Source organism: Prorops nasuta, unplaced genomic scaffold, assembly GCF_024137725.1.
Source record: "Prorops nasuta isolate Cenicafe-Biocafe unplaced genomic scaffold, Cenicafe_Pnas_1.2 PNAS00027, whole genome shotgun sequence".
Lineage (NCBI taxonomy): Eukaryota > Metazoa > Arthropoda > Insecta > Hymenoptera > Bethylidae > Prorops > Prorops nasuta.
Window position 1 is genome coordinate 2321949 of NW_027116824.1, and position 16317 is coordinate 2338265.

Sequence of the window (16317 nt, forward strand, 5' to 3'; positions counted from 1 at the left end):
CGAGCGAAGTGAAACAAATGAGAAATTTCCTCGAAATACACAAATTCCATTGGTTGCTAATCCGAAATTTTTGCGGAATCTGAAATTCGAATGAATCGACCTACATCCTGTCATCGATAAATAATTTGGAAGCAGGGCCTTGGTGAATTTCGGAAAAAATGAGGGGAGAAATTTATTTGGAAATAATGGAATTAATGGAGGATTGGTGTGAGTTGGTGCGGATTGTATGTATATGCAAATGAAAATAGAAGGGGAAACGGATGTTGCGGTGCAAAAGGAAGAAGGAGAGGAGAAAGAAGAAGAGGAAGAAGAGAAGATGGGATAATTCTGGTTAACGCCCTCGCTACCTTGACCCCAAGATGGCCCCCACTTGCTCTTGTCAGAGCTGAGAGTGCAGATTCTTATACCACGCTGCACGAACCTACACGAAGTTGCCTTCGCTATCTCTACGCTCGCTTAAATTGCTTCAGCAATAATCCCACCTCACTACCACTACAACTCCCCCTCTTTACCTACATCATCATCATCATCTTCCTGCTATTTAATCAGATTTTTCAACTCCCTTCCTCCTTATCTCCCTCCCTCTTTTTCAACAATTTTCGTACGTCAACGTAACGTTTTATCAAAGTTAATATTCTCGCAGAAATGCATGGGTGAAAATTTCAGAAGGTTGGAGATTTATGGGAAGATTGGATTTTTACAGGTATTATGGAAGAGATATCAGGTTCAGCGAGCCAGTGTGGTCAATGGCGAGTATCGAGTGACGTATATCTCAAGTGGTGCATCTATGCAGATAATTGCATCGTCCGATGGTGCATGATGCACTAGCCACGATTGGATCATTTCTCAGAGGAGCACTGCAATCCTATGAAGCGAGCTACGTGTATCCTCTCAAGCGTCAGGATATATCACGTCGATGATACGATGGTCGACGCTGCTAAATTTCACGTCGCACCTCGATCCCAAACCTAAAGGAGAATTGCAAATCATATTCCATATAGCGCTCACCCACTGCCAAATGCGCGTAAACATTTTGCATTTCCGGGGAATAATCGATTCATGCTCCACTTGTACCACAACGGAATCCACTTTCCCACAACCCATTCAATTTATTTTCTCAGTCTATTCGCGTTTAACGGCTCCTTGCCAACATCCAATCGATAATTTAATCCCTGATTGAATAATTAAATCTCCGGATCGTTAATGGCTCTCCCGGTCCTTAAATTACCAATCCTCCAATTATTTCAATTGCTACGCCAATGCTCTTTGTTCTCGTTAGGAAAAACTTGAGAAAATCTCTACAATTTTTGAGGCTAAAAACAAACACACAGAGTTCGATATGTTGTAGGTATATATACGTTCGCACAAAAGGTGCACGCATGGAGCACAGAACTTTAAACGAAATGTTTCATCAGGACGAGATCAAATTGGGACCATTGGTAGTAGCACGCTTCTCCAATAGTGCAGTTTTTTCTGTACGTTTTTTCATGTTGGTTTACGTCGTTTTATTAGCGCGCGAGATGGAGCTTGAATGGAAAATAGAGAGGAGTGGCGACAGCTTTTTAGGACGAGCAGGAACATCTGTCGCAGAGACATGTAAATTAGTCCCGAAGACTCGTTTCCGGACATTTTTAGCCCTTGCAACCCCTTGATTCTTCCGTCCTATCGTCCTGATTAATTCCATTAAATCCGCTCGGCGCAAAAAGAGTTAAAAGCCTCGTGCTTTCTCGTGCCACTTTTTTCCACTCAACGGCCAATTCTTCCTGCGAAAACTCGTTAAATATCACTCACTGGCCAGATTATTAATCCGGCCGTTCCCAATTTCACTCGGCGAACCTGCTTATGCGAAACGATAAAATTTTACTCCACTCGACGAGGTGTAATCCGCTGACCCATGCCCACCGCGAAGCTACGAGATAATACGACTCGTGTTACAGATCTGTCTCCCATTTCACACTCGGCCGATTAGGTCACCTGCGCCAGTGTCATGCATAATCGCAATGGCTCCCTGCAGCTCCTACCTCCTGCTACCGGCCCATTCGCACGAGTCCACCTAGTGTATAAAACGTTTTATCAGCCTCTCTGCAGCTGCTTGCAAAAATTCCCATAAACGCGGAAACGTGACGAAGGACGAAAATAATTCGCGAAATTTTACAGTTTTTATATAGGATTGAAGAACCGTGTGCTCGAAAACTGAACAGGGTCATTACGGTTTAATAAAACTGAAAGTACACGAACAGCTGTAAATCCATTTCATATCAGGCACGGATGGTTAGAAATGTTTGGGTATGGTTTGGAAAGGAAAGAAAAAAAGAGGAGAAATGAGTACGCAAGGACGTACGAAGCAGCAGGACCCGTAAAGCTCCGAAGAAAGTCATCCTGGTTTTACGGTGGCCCATAAACATAGGGAAACACCGTTACTCTCGCCTCTCCCTGATGGATTTTACGATTCTGCGGCCACCCCCTACTCTCTCACCGTACCTTTCCATACCTATACACCCTTCGCTGTCCCCCACAGCGCTCTTCCCAATCTCCTTATTCCTGCAAACACTTCCAGATTCGATACCCTCCACTCTCTCCACATCCCATTCTCGCGCCAGTCCCATAAAAGTTTAAATCATTGTAACTTTTCTCTGTTACAATAATCTAACGAAAGAAAAAGTCCAATAAATCGCTGACACGCTCCACTTGCCTTGCAAAATCTGCTTTTTCGATCTACTTTTCTGGCTTCCTTCCAATTTAATCGACAAGATGTTTCGAAGGATTGAATTCATATTAATTATCAATTTAATTAGCGCGGAACGTTCGAGATGGATGAATCATTGGAGTTGATCGATTCGAACGAGCATGGCAGATTTAATGGCCAGCTTGTCCAAATGCTTGGAGATAAATAAGGTAAACTCTGAGTTTGCTGCTATGTTTCTCAACTAGGCGTTAATCAGCGGTGCAAGTACTGCGAGTAGGTAGCAACAAGTGGCCTCCGGACTGCGTTCTTGAAAGCTTCAGCTTTGAGCCATAAGCTGCTAGCAGTGCAGGTGCTTGGGTAAGGGAGGCGGGCGGGAGGTGGAGGAGGAGGGGAGAGGGAGGGAGGTAGTATCGATGCCAATGGCTGATCAACCGACTGGAAAGGCTTCAACTTAACCACTCGTTATCGTTAACTCGAGACTCTCCACCACTTTACATGCACGTAAACTCCAACATCCATTCCATCCCCCTCCCATTACACCTTTACACTCTCTCCAATCTATCCTGTGCAAACACACCCTTCCCCTACATTTGTTTACGATTAACCTTCCAGAGAAACCCAGAAGAGAAATACTTGTAGTATTACTATACATATAGATATACATAGGTGCTCCTCCTCTAGAATTCCAATAAGTTTCCTCCCGTCTCTCTCTCTCTCTCTCTCTCTCTCTCTCTCTCCCATCGTATATCCTAAAAATCCCTGCTCTTAGCTCTTTCGCTAATGCGAAACGCGAGTAAAAAGCCCTCTTACGAATGAACTTTCACAGTGAATCAATTCCAATCGAGACTCGATAATTTCGTGGTGATCTAAATTCACCAGAATGCCTCGCGAAGCATCGATCCATTGGCGTAAGAGGGAGGCAATATTCAAGGCAATTTCGATAGAGTTGCGTAATTCTGCGAGCCCTGCCATAAGCGTTGGAGGAGAAAAAGAAGAAAAAATAAATAAATAAGTTAACTCACAAGATTTACTCCGATGGAGTAGGATACCAAGAGCACGATAATTCAATTATAAACTGTGTATTTTACTGTTATTTTCCTAAAACATCTTACTCTCGAACGTTTTATTCGACGCTATAACCAGTTTTCTATCTTCTCGATACTATATTACAAGGAGCACAATGGGCCAATGGAAATATTAATCATCGCAATCGTGCTATTGCTCGGTAAAATAAAATATGAGATTAGTGGAGAGGAGGGAGAGTTTGGTGAGTGTAGGATGGATAGGTGCAAGGACGGGATGATAAACAAGCCAAGTTGCTTTTGCAATAAATCTTCGGGAGATGCAGCTGTTGGAGTGGGCAGTGGGCCCTGGTTGGCGAGAGACGGGAGAAGTCAGCAGGAATTGGCCTCGCGCAGACTACGAGGGGGTGGTGGGGGGTCGGAGTTTGGATGTAGTGGAGAGGAGTGGATGACCGGGAACGATAGGTATAAGGCCAGCATTGGGCATGCTAACAAGCGTCCGCAGTCTTCTCTTTGATGTGTGTCCGGAGATACAAACCTATACGAATATTCTCCAATGCCACTGTCAATGCCAGCGTTGCATATCTCGCTGCGTATCGCTCACCATGAACCAACGAGACCTTCCTGAACCCCAATTGCAGCTGCAAGATCGCAAACACTGACGTTCAACGGTCCGTTCTCCATCTCCTTCACGACCACGCGTTCCAATTGCCCTCCACTCCTGTTTTATCCACCTGTCAAAATATTCCGGAAATCGCTTGGCTCTCTGACCCTTTGACCTGTAAAATCCTCTTCCAATTAAACTGACGAGTATCGGATGTCGTGACAATTCACCGCTTTTACTATACGATGGATAAATTGTTGGGAGGAAGGGTAACGCGTTTCCTAGTGAAATTGATGCTTCGACAAGGAATGTTGTTGTTCCATGAGCGCAGTCGAAGGATAAACGGCAAAACTGCGTGCTTCCTGTTAGACCATTCCTGGCCCGAGTTGATTAGCCAATGGAGAGCCTCGTATCAATTCGACGGCGTTCGCACTCCAAGCGACCAGAAATTACGTTCGTAACGGTCGCGCGTAAATTCTAGATGGCTAATGGACCGAGCAGAAAGTAATGTCCACGGTACCGGACCTACACGCCATCCAATACGTGCGCCGAATATCCTGAGTGCGCGATAAATCCTTAATATCTGCTCAGTCCTCGCTATAATGTAACTTTATACAGCCCTGAATAAACTTTGCGCTTCGCACCCTTGCTCTCTTTCTTCTTCCCGTACTGGTAATCGTATTTTTAACGCTGCTAAAAAAATCATTCTGATTTAGTAAAAGAGAGTCGGTAATTCATTAGAGAAATTTCACGATAAACCATGAGATTGGATTTTTTGAGGTTAAGGAAAGTTCTTTCTCCCTGGGCTTTCTTCCCTGTATTTTCTTCAAGATATATGTATATATATATATACGAGCAGGATTTATCGTGAAAAGTTGAATGTTCGTGAACCGGTCGAGTTTGGTGAATTTTTGGCAGGATCGTATCACGGAGGTCTTCTTCCCAGGGGACTTTTCTCTCTGCCTGTTGGCTATCTCAAAAATAGAATCTTGTACAGTATACACGCACTGGTCCAGAGGACTCTCGGAGGGAGATGGGAGAGTGAAGAAGCGTCGTGACAGCAGCTTGGCTACACGTGCTGATGTTTACGTCAGCGAGACACAGTTTAGTGGTGCTCCTCGTGGGTGGTTGAGATAAGAGGGACTTAAGAGTTACTGGTACTGCCTCTGAGAACCCAACCGTTATCCCTTTTTTGTGCCACCGGGACTGCTTACCCGTTCGAGGTCACCACCAGCTTCACCTGAAAACCCAATTTTTTCTCGCTGAGTGAAACCTTAATTACGAGTCAAACGGATTAACCAAATACAGCTATATGCACGAAAGATAATAAAATATGAGCATACTCGATTTGGAAAATAACGAAACGGCCGCAAAGATTTACAATGGCGTCGTGGCACATGGCATTGTTTTTCAAGGCAATAATAAACTGTTGAGAGGACAAGGTCCAAATGGGAGGATTATTTGTTTAAGGATTAAAAGGGAAATTCCTTTCTGTCGTTGAATGTCAGACCCTTAAACCTTTAACATCCTGTTAACCGTGCATGGTCACAAAAATTTGCCTCGTGACTGAATATTACTAAACCGAAGCATTCGATTTACGAACGTTTTATATTTTATATAAAATAGGGATGGAATTTTTCAGAAAGTTTATGATAAAATATTATTATATTAATATTATTAAAAAACCTCAATTTTTAACTAAAAATCCAAGTTTTCTGGGTTGAGAATGATATACAGATTTATGATTGAAGGAAGACAAGAAAGGGCAAGAAAGTTTTTCTCACTCAACACGGTGCCATTTATGCATGGTTTCCGGCTTGGTCATTATTCAAATGATACCTTGTATAGTAAACTCCATCGGAGTGTTTCACGTCAGGTGTTCCCTGCGATCTTGTGTCAGCAGTCAGTGCTTGATCCCGTGATTCACGACGTTCTACCTAGAGAGAGTGAGAGAGAGAGAGAGAGAGAGAGAGAGAGAGAGGGGGGGGGGGGGGACAATCCTGTTGTGGAAATATGATTACGCTAGCCAATTACCATTCTCTCTCTCTCCCTCTCTCTGTCCCTATCACAATAATAATAGCAATCATATGCAAATCGACGCAAACTAGATAATTAAGTCGCCAATGTGCCAAGTAAAATTATCTCAGGATTAAATCCTCCTTTAATTAGCAGCTAGAAGTAATTACCAATTAGTCAAGTATTAATAGAAAAAGTATGCTCTTGATCCACCATAAACATTAATCACTTCTTAGAAAACGAAGGCTGCACGATCCATCGTTGCATCGTTTCTATGATCAATCATCGTCGTTATCGAGCTGGGAATCCGTTTGTGAAATTTTCAAGGTAAAAAGCATGTTGAAAAAATGCTGAAGAGGGGAGGGGTGAAAGTATAAGTTTCCGGTAGATATTTCGAACGGTTATTATTTGTTGGGAAAAGCCGCAAGTTTATATGTCAATTTCGTCTTGTCGAGAGGTTATCCGAGCGGGAAAGAAACTCTGGCTGCTTCGTTACGACTGCGTCGTTTCCCGTGAGCGTTGGACCGTGCGACAGGCAGTTACTCTTCGGCGTTACGGGAAGAAAACGACGCGACGTGACTGAAGCCCGGGAACTAGGAGAGAATCCTCCCGTGCAAAGGGGAATAGGAAAAGGGGGAGGCAAATGTCGCCTGAAATGTTTGCGAAGAAATTCATGGCTCCTTCCTATCGATACGTATTTCATTCTCTTATCAGAGAATCTGTGATTAGAGAATTTTCGTCTTCGAAAGATCATAGATGGTGTATACAGCTATACTAATACTTTTCCTCGCGAAAGTCAAAATTCCTCGATATCAGTTTATACTTTAGGTTTATCAGTCTGTAACTCAAGGATTTTCTTAGCTGGGAAATCGTCACGTGATATGTTAGGAAAAATTGAATGAATTCTTTATATTTTATGATTAAACAATTTTTCTAATCGGAACATCGTCCATTAACATATTATAGGTATACTGTTGCGTTTGATCATGAAATTTAGAGAGCTCGGTATTAGTATTGGTTTCACGCTTTTCATTCTGTGATTAGAGAATGTTCTTGGTCGGAAAATCGTCCATTGGCGTAGTCACTGATGCATTTGATCTCGAAGATCCACCATGCTCACAGTGAACGCGTCACAACCGAAGTTATAATTGGTTGTTTAAGCTTTTGCTTTAATTGCGTCTGAATAGGAATAATTGTCCAGAGACTTGTGCTATATAGGAGAAGCAAATAACGTGGCTTAGAGAGGAACAAGCTTAATTTACAATTTTCTTTAGATTATTACAGCTGGGTACATGAATTCTCTCTCTCTCTCTCTCTTGGTCACTTTTTCCTTTCCTCTACTCATTGTGTCTCCCTATCCCATTCCCAAACGTTGACATGGAGCTATTGTAGAGAGAGAGAGAGGCTCGTGGCACTTTCGAGGGAATACGCTCTTAAAGATAATGACAGAACAGTGTCTCACGAACGTTATTAAGTTCTCCTCGATCCTCCTTCCTCCTTCCTTTCTCCATTACACATACACTGCCATCATCCCTTTACATCGCCGCATATCACCACCACAAACAACCGTTCGTCATCTTCATCGACGTATCGATCCTATCAACCAACAATTCCTCACCTCGAGCCAACAACCACGTCCCAATTTACAAGCAATTGTAATATTACTTCCTGACGAAAAAGTCATATAAAAATTCAAGAGAAGTTTGAGTTTCTCTCCAGATGCAATTGAACGTTTACAGATACAGTTTTAGAAGTACTTACACGAAAGACAGAGTGTAGTATCTTTATCCGAAAAGTTAGACCCGATTCGGTATTTCCACTTCGTGATATAACGTAAGGAAAGAGAGTTTCATGTAAAATCTTTCATAGCGCTGCTGGAAAGTTTAAGAAAAAGTTGCAGAATGAGAATAGCGGCGTTCTATCGGGAAAACATATTTTGGGAACAATGTTGGAACGAATTTATCGGGAGGCTATCAAAAAAATAGCAGCAGCTATATAGAATAGAAAAGGGGAGATTGTAAAAATTCAACGCCGAAATTCGTCGAGCGTCTGGTTTGTTTGCAAAATTGCTATTCGCGTTTCGTTATTTTCGCGTCGTTAAACCAAACGTAAGCTATCCGATTGAAGCAGTCGACGCTCGTCATTCTCCCCCTCCCCCCCCCCCCCCCTCTTCTTCACATCAAACTCTCTTGCGTACTAAAATATATACTCAACAGCTCACAATTCCCTTTCGTCACTTTAATTTCCCGTAAACAAATTAACGAGCGTCGTCTGTAATTCCAGATTTGTGCACCAATTAAACGCTGTAATTCCGCCCGAAAATTTCCGCTCCTTTGTAAACCGCAACTTGACACATTCAGTGTAACGACAGTCGACACAGCTGACGTTACTCGAATCTGTTTTAAAGCGTCCAACAATACGATGAAACGCGCGCCGAACAGGGTCCGTTCAACATATACTAACAGCTCGATCGATTTTAGCCGCTCCAACCAAAATTATTCCTATAAACATTCAAAATTAATTGCACAAGTTTTTTTAGAACTTTGCAAACCAATTACTGATGATTTCGCACTGGTCTCGAAAAGAGCCTCGCCAAGCAAAAAAGAACGAAATTACAGAGGGGTTGGAAACGTAAATGTCTAGGGGATGATCGTTCCCTACTGACTCATAAAACTGCTAAACAATTAATAATTCTTTTTACGACTTGGGCGTTCTCCAATTGCCAGTGAATTATTCTGCTTTTTGAATATCGCCTATCATCATAAAAACTGTTGTCCTGGAAATTATTCTCGAAGAGGAGAATGTTTGACGCCGATTCAAGCTGAATTTTCAAACTGCCTCGATCACAAATCGCTTTTTATTAATGTCATTTGCTTCTTATTCGAATGAAGCGCCAATACGTGGGTACAATATCGACTAGATCAGAATTAGAATTAATTAGAGCAGAGGCGATGGTAGGGGGAGATATGAGGGGGGAGAAGTATAAGAAACAGCGAAGCTCTCGTTAACCGGATGAGTTTTAATCGAAGGTCAAAGAGGACGAGGCAAAGGTGCCTTTTTTATTGACGCTCGTCGAGGGGAGCGTTCGGTTAAAATGGTCTAGGTACCCGGAAGGGTTTTTTTACCCTTACGAAGAGCGTTGCATGCCAAGGCTTCCTGAGACAAGAGACTCCTTATCCCTCCTGCTATATATATTTGTCTCGCGGGTGGTAATCCACCACCTCACGATCGTCCCCGAACCATTCCGAGCACGCTCACCCTTCCTTCGATGGCCCAACAACGCAGACGTCACTCGGGACATTTAACTTTCCACCGAGAATACCTACTTCCTTCCACCACTGGGATTCGCTTTACACAGATCACTTAATTTCACGATAAAACTTCCCATCCAACATTTTCTTCCACTTTCCCACCAATCTCCACGACTGTACGCTCCTCGCAATCGTTTCAACGATATAATACCTCTTCAAATTCCTCCCCCCTCCATTCTTATTTATCTCAAACCGGAAATCAAGTGGATCGATGGGTCAAAGCTTCGCTGTAATGATCTGCTCGTTCCAAGGGCCACGTGTATTTTTCACGATATGAATTTCAGCGAAAAAAAGGGGGAGTAGAAGATTCCGGTGCTTCGTGCGTAGAATGCAGAATTTTGCGAGCGTGAAATTCTCCAAGCTCCGGATAGAAGGGGGACGAAAGTTTTTTCGCAGGCCAGACACGAAGAGACTGGTAGGTTCATCTCCCGGGACTACCTACCTCGAGAAATTCAATCGTACTTTTGGTGAAGAAGCTCGTCGGGTTTCGGGCTTCTTGGAATTAAAAATTACCCTGCCTCGATTCTCGATATTTCTTTCTCTCTCTCTCTCTCTCTCTCTCTCTCTCTCTCTTTATCGTGTTTTTTTTGTATGAAATCCAACGGAAGAGGAATCGAGAAAAAATGGTCAGATGAGATCGACCAGAGTTTTATATATATGTATATATATGAAGGCCTCGTATAGTGTGCACTCGCAGTAGTTAGGGAGAGAAAATTGGAACGATGTAACTATAGAGTCATCGGTTGTAGGCAATATAGGCAGCAGCGAGGAAGCAAGCGCACGCAATGCCTGTCAGATTATCCTAATTGGATGATTTACAGCTCCTCGCTTCGAATAGCACGCGCCCCGATCCTCGGATTATCTCCAAAACGGTTCGATCTGCAATGATTTACAAAATTGCCGGTGACGAATTCATCGCTTCAGGGCAAAACACTTAACTAATTCTTTGAATTATCAGAACAATTCAGTCTAATAAACTGTCCAATCGAAGCTTGATTTTTTCTCGCACAAACGAGTGGAAAGGTTGAAATACAGCAAACCCGAAGTTGGTGCTCTCGAGTGTCACCGGACATCCAGTTGACTGGAAAAAAATCCACAGCGCCCTTTACGAGGGACAAAAAAAAAGGTTTGTGAAATCATTCTGTCCATTGTGTGGATACAAATACGTTATACAGGAGAGAAACGCAACATATTGATTGGTTTTCTTCGATAAAATTCTCTCGCCTGATTCCCACTGCGAAATCAAAAACTGGAATTTTTTCTATTCAGCCGGAAGTTGATAATTCAGTACGTAGCATTGAGCGTAAAATTGATATTGGAATAAAAGGGGAAAGGATAGGGAGGGGGAGGGGGATTTTGTAACGTAGAGGATATTGGAGGGGAAATGGAGCTTTGAGGCGAAAATGGTGTCGGTGTTAATTAAACTTGGACTTTGCTGAAGCTTCCGGAGTGATCCTGAAGGCTGCTGGCAGCGTTTAAAACATCCGCCAAGTTTATAGGACACCGACGAGGCAATAGTACCCGTCAATTAGGATGAGCGAGGAATTCGCGACGTCTCTTGATTGCAATTTAATTCGCAATTTCGTTTTCTTTCTGCTGTACTTTGCCAAACTTGTCCTTGAAATAAGACATCATTCCACAGGAGCTGGAGAACGACTATCCATTGTTTATCCCGCAATCTACATCTTGTCTTTTGCTCCACGTACACAAACTCGTTACTTCGCGTTAACGACGAATTAACCTTCCTTAATTATCTGTCAGGCAGACTCTCTCTCTCTCTCTCTCTCTCTCTCTTACTTTGTAAAAAGCCAGTAAAACTCGATCAGTACAGCATTCCTTATTTCAGACCAATGAATCACTTTATAACTACTACGTGAAAAACGACCAGCAATTATAAATATTTTTTATCGTTCATTGTAAAGCTCCACAAAACAATGGGCAAATACACAAGAAATACTATACTTTACTTCGGCACACTGGTGTATCAAATCTCCAACGCTTGTGCAAACAAATGGTTGGTCGTTCATGCAATTCATCATTCAATTAACTATAATTGGATAAAGGGAAACTGAGCTGGTAAGATCGAATATCGCGAGAGTTTCGGGGACCCTAAATTCTGTCAGCGTTTCAAGGTCTTCCTTTTATTCGCAACGTAACAACTCATCCTTAATCGAATTTCTGCAGCGAGCTCGAAATTTAGCTATTTATTTCTTAGCGAATTCTCATCGAGCGATCGCAATTATCGGAATTCCTACGGGAAAGGCAATCGCGTCACGCAGCACTCTGATACCCTCTTCTTATTTCTTCAGTAGAGAAACGAGTCAATTCTGGAATGAGTGTACACACTTTTATTACCAACGGATTCTCTGCCATTACACTTTATTCATTAATAATTAAGTCTCTCTATTTATATAAACTAGCAAAAACTACATTCGTTAGATATTTCGTTTCGCGTGGGATAATTGACGGAGAAGGAGGCTCGGAGCTCTTCTCGTGTTTCTAAATATTTATCTCTGCTAAAAAGATATTGAATCTTAATTGGAGGTTAAAATTTGTAAGAACGTTCTAGCGCATTCAAAATTATCCGGGGAGCTGGGGACGTCGGAGGAAGCAAGCTGGCTGGAAAGAGTTAATTTTCGAACGCCTGGCCTACCGCGCCTGTCGACTGGTTCAATTGCGAATGCGTTCGTCATCCAGCGAGAGGAGTACAGGTCAAAATTTAACCAGAAATGCAGGTAGTATTGAACGAAATGCAGTCTTTTCTGCGGCAACGGATTGCTTTGCGATATCCAGCGAGATGGACTGCATCAGAATTGTCCTAATTTCTCCAGTGAAATAAAAAGTTTCAACAAAAAAATCATTAAAAATTTAATGCACCCTTCTTGCGACCAATCTAAAATAATTAAGCTGCGTTCCAACTTTAAAAGCAGTGGAAGGGAGAGTAATTCTATAAGATAAATGATCTATTTAAGAGAAATGGCTAAAAGTTGGCAAAGATCAAAATGGTTGGAGAATAAGGTAGGAACGATGAGGAAAAGGGTGGAATATTGTTCGAATGAATTTATATAGTAAGACTGGTTTAATTGCTAAAATATTTGCGTGGGGTGGTTTTACCAAAGGGACGAGGCTCCAACGAGTAAAAGTTTCGTATTGGTGGATGACACTGCAGGTAGGATTTGCATTGGCACCCTGCACATATAGAGAAAACTCGTATTATTTTTAACCGTTGAGCCGCAGTCGGTTTTAGTTACCGCAGTGCAGTATATTTGCAGCAGGGAATTTACCGCGCAAAGAAGTTGAATATCGCGAGCGAGGAGTCTTTAAATTGACCCCCGTGTGCGCTATCCTCTCCTGCAGATTCTCGCAATATTTCTCTCTCTCTCTCTCTCTATATATATATATATATATATATTCAAGTGTTAGTACAGTTTCTCGCTTTGACCAGCCGAAAGCCTGTGATTCGCTGGAAATTCGCTAAAAGCTCAAATTTCAAACCGCAGCCAAAGCCTTTATTCCGTTGAGCAAATTATGAAACGACGACGGGATTCGTTCTCGCGCAGATTCGCCAAGCGAGTTTTTGAATTAATTGCAATAGTTTGGTGTGCTCCGCGGCAATTGGTTAATGACCCGTTTTGCCAGAAACACTCGTTCAACTAAATACATGAGATGCTCAACGAGGTCGGTCGAGACCCTGGTGTTTCGTAATTACCGAGACACACCCGATGGCCACTCGATGGCTAATACGATTGCCTGCAGGTCACAGACTTATTGCCAGCTACGAGCCCACCTCGCTCTACCCCCGATAACTCCTCGGCTTTTTCACTGTGCTAAAAAAAATTCATCAAGCTAAAAGTCGAGGAGAAGCACGACTCAACCCCTCACTTTCATTATTTTAGAAAAATTCCAGCAGGATCTACGAGGAATTTTGACTCGACGAATAGTGGCGATGGAATATGGTCAGCGCTGGGATTTCATTCAAAATTTTTTATCTATGTGTGTATGTGAGTTTTTTTCTCTCTCTTACTTTTTGAAAAGCAGACAGATAGGAATAGCGAAGGAATAAGTGGATCGCGAGACCGGAAGGTGTCCATTTTCGCAGATTTATATCGAACGATCGGAAATTCTGGAGTGTTTCATTCCATTCTCACGATCGATCCGGACGTCTGTCTGAAATCAGACGGAGGCGCCTTATTCCGACGATCGCAGGGGGCTCAAGGATGTCTTGGCGCGTTCCACCCTGACGAGGAATTTAATCAGACCACCCCTTCGAGAACCGGTTTGAAGCGAATCGAATTGAATAGCCCGCACTGCTCCCGCCAAGATTTACCCTCGACCATCCCTTTCCTCTATTCCAACCCGCAAAATTTCACTAAACACCCTCGCAACGAATAACTCGCGTTGGTCGAACCTGTTGAGAAAACTCTGGATGCTCGCGTTTTTCGATAAAATTACATAAAAACAAAAAAAAAGTGTTCAACGTAGCAAATTATTTTATAACTTTGTTTTGTGTCGTGATAAATTTCCTTGTCGATGGAAAATTGCGTGATGAATTTTCTAGATAAAGTCGTCGAACAACTCCAACTATAAAGTATATTACGATGGTAAAAAATTCTTGTTAAACTGGATTGAAGTGTCTGGATGATACAGCGAGTGTCGTGAGCTGAAGGGTGATCTGAAAGATGATACGAGATAGATATATGCTATATTTATTCAATCGCGTCACTCGACAAAGCTCTTTTACCCTTCGTTCATGGTGACATGGAAAAAATCCTTTTAGACAAATTTTTATCCCTTGGCACTTGCACTTTAAAAAAATCTCTCCTCCATTCTCGTTCCTTTTTTGATTTTGCAACGTCCCAACTGCAGCTTTTACTCTGCGATAGCTTCAGAGTAAATTAATATTCTGTGAAAGAAATAAGTAAACTACGAATATGCAGCTTTTCGTAATCACCTTTATCGAAAAAACAATTAAAATATATCCTTAATTTAAAATTGAGTCAAGCATGATTGTAGGAGAAAATTGTGTAGAGAGGAGACAGAGAGGATAATGGGGGGAAAAATCAGTCGATACAATTGAAGGAGGGCTTTACGGTTGAATTTTGCAGTACGCCATATATATATATAGTTGTACTGGTGGTAGGCCAGTTGAACTGCCGGAAGAGCAAGCCATGTAATTCCACGCGTAAAAGCCTTTCACGTTGCCGCCCCCGCCCAGCGAACAATAACCTGCAATTACGCCGTACACAGAATTACCCACTCTATGCTGGTCCAACTATTCCAAGCGCGACGCCAAGAAATTAGCCAAATTCACAGTCAGACGCGTTACGAAATCTCTAAAATGATTGCAAGGAAAAATTACACTCGATTTAATAAAGATGTATATACACACGTTCACGAAAATATTACTCCGAGAAATTCACGAATTAACAGAATTCACGCCAATATAGTAAATCTCGAAATTTCTGAAATTATTTTGTAGAAAATTTCGGGTTTACTCGAGGATGATGAAATATTTTAAAGCCAAGAAATTAATTACATTCCCAGACATGTTATTTTGTAAAATGATTTCAGGAAATCCCTTTCTCGAGGAATTCATCGACTGTCAGGTGCGTGTAAAAGGGGCGTTTAAATAGAGATGTGGATTTATCATTGCGTAAGGATCCTCGAAAGAGAATCACGGTTGGAAAGTTGCGTTTCTGTTTGAACGATAAATCTTACGATGCGGGAGAAAAGTCGATGTTTCACTTAATACGGCTCACGAAGCTCCTTTCCGGCTGGCGAACAGTGTCGGAGCCCATGCAAATATTAAATACAGCACCCCCGCAGTGCAAATTATTCTCGGCAATTACAATATTTCCTCCGCTAGAATACGAATTTTCTATATATACACGTGAAAATTATGCATCAACCTCTTTGGCATTCCACATAATAACTTTTCATAATTATTCAAGAGTCGAGCGATAAAAATCTCATTTATTACGATTAATCTTCCGTGAGAATTTTCTTAACTATATATATATATATATATATATATTCTCCATAATATAATTAGATGCGGGACGTGGATGATAGATGTGGACGAATTATTGCTGTATGAGAAACGTTAAACTTTGAAATATTGACATTAATGTTCGCTGATAAAAATTGTACGGCTATAGAGGCAATATTAATTGTGCAAAGTTTCAACGATGCAAAAGTTTCGAGAAATTTACTGTTCTCTGGCAGCTTCTGGCAATCTGAGAAATCGTGGCAAAGCGTAGATAGTATGCTTTGTTCGAATGTTGGCTCGAAAACGAGTGAGTCGATATATATATTGGAGAAAGAAAGAAATAAAGTAATAGTACATAGGTAATTTGGGTGCCTACAGGGGAGGCTAAAGACGTCTCGTGTCAGCTTCTGGAATATTTCCCACGATTTTACTTATTCACTTTTCAATCGCGAGTCCCACATCGACAGAAACGAGCGAGTCCTCTCGGCTTTCAAAAGCCAAAACATCGAGTCTCCACGGGGAGTTAAATCCATTAGGATCTCGTCATCTCATTTTTTTACATATAGAATAAAAGAGTTTCCACCAAGGGGTCATCCACACTCCAATCCCATCGTCTCCCTTCGATTCTCAATATTCCATCCACCAGTACGTTTCACGATTCACCTCTCCCCCTTGTACCATAAACTATT